Source organism: Bison bison, unplaced genomic scaffold (genome assembly GCF_000754665.1).
Source record: "Bison bison bison isolate TAMUID 2011002044 unplaced genomic scaffold, Bison_UMD1.0 scf7180017864280, whole genome shotgun sequence".
Classification (NCBI taxonomy): domain Eukaryota; kingdom Metazoa; phylum Chordata; class Mammalia; order Artiodactyla; family Bovidae; genus Bison; species Bison bison.
Window position 1 is genome coordinate 6,932,899 of NW_011494852.1, and position 922 is coordinate 6,933,820.

The 922-nt window shown below is 67.4% G+C and overlaps 1 protein-coding gene across 1 annotated transcript in view; it reads left to right on the forward strand.

Annotated features, from left to right (window-relative positions):
- The window catches only part of PAK4 (p21 protein (Cdc42/Rac)-activated kinase 4), a 20,160-nt gene that overhangs the window by 13,655 nt on the left and 5,583 nt on the right, over nucleotides 1–922 (forward strand). The window lies entirely within an intron of this gene.

A 922-nucleotide genomic window follows, 5' to 3' on the forward strand; every position in this document is an offset into this window, starting at 1 on the left:
TCCCCCTAGGGCTCCCCTGACCCCCGGCTCCTCCCAGGGCCCCCCGGCTCCTCCCAGGGCTGCCCTGCTTCTCCCAGGGCTCCCGCACCTGCCCCCATCCTGTCGGGGCTCCCCGCCTCCCCACCTGCCCCCCCCAGCTGTCCCACTCCTCCCGGGGCTCCCCTACCCCACGGTTTAGAGGGCATGCAGGGCTGAGAACCAGGAGAGGCCCTATGGGGCTGGGGTTTGCCAGGTGTGAGTTCTGAGCCCAGCTCCTGTCCTCGCTCTTCATGCCTCCCCAGGCTGTGTCCTCTGTCCCCACGATACCCACTGCCATGCCGTCCTGTCCTGGCCAGGCCCTGAGCCCCAGCTCCAGGCCCTGAGCCCCACTGCCCCTCTGAGTGCCTTCCAGGCCCCTCCCCACGAAGTCCCATACTGGCCCCACACTGTTGACCCCACACCTGCCTCTCCTGGTTCCCCATCTCGGAGAGGCCCCACCACCCCAGTCCCCAGGGTTAGCCTCCCCGTTGCTACCCCAGCCCCCAGGCCTGAGCCTGTCGCCCCTCCCCCAGTGCAGCGCGCAGGGCGCACGTTTAACATGGCTGCCGGAGCTGCACGCAGTGAGCGTCACGCCCCCCCTCCAGGCTTTGCCTTGCTAGGCCTTCCTGCCCCTGGAATCTAACCCCCACCCCCACCTTGTGTCTGAGCCGCCTGCTTGTCCTGGTCTCAGCCCTGTGCTTAATGCTCTCGTCCCAGCGCCCTCTCCCAGTGCCAGCCTGGCCATCAGGGCTACTCGCAGACCCACTCAGGGCTGGTCAGAGATCAACATCAGCAGCGTGAGGTGTGCATGGGGTGGGAGCACCCCGGAAGAGAATACAGATGTCAGGCCCCTCGCTGCCTTCTGGGTTTCTTGGCTTCAGGCGTGGGAGGACAGTCCCTGGAC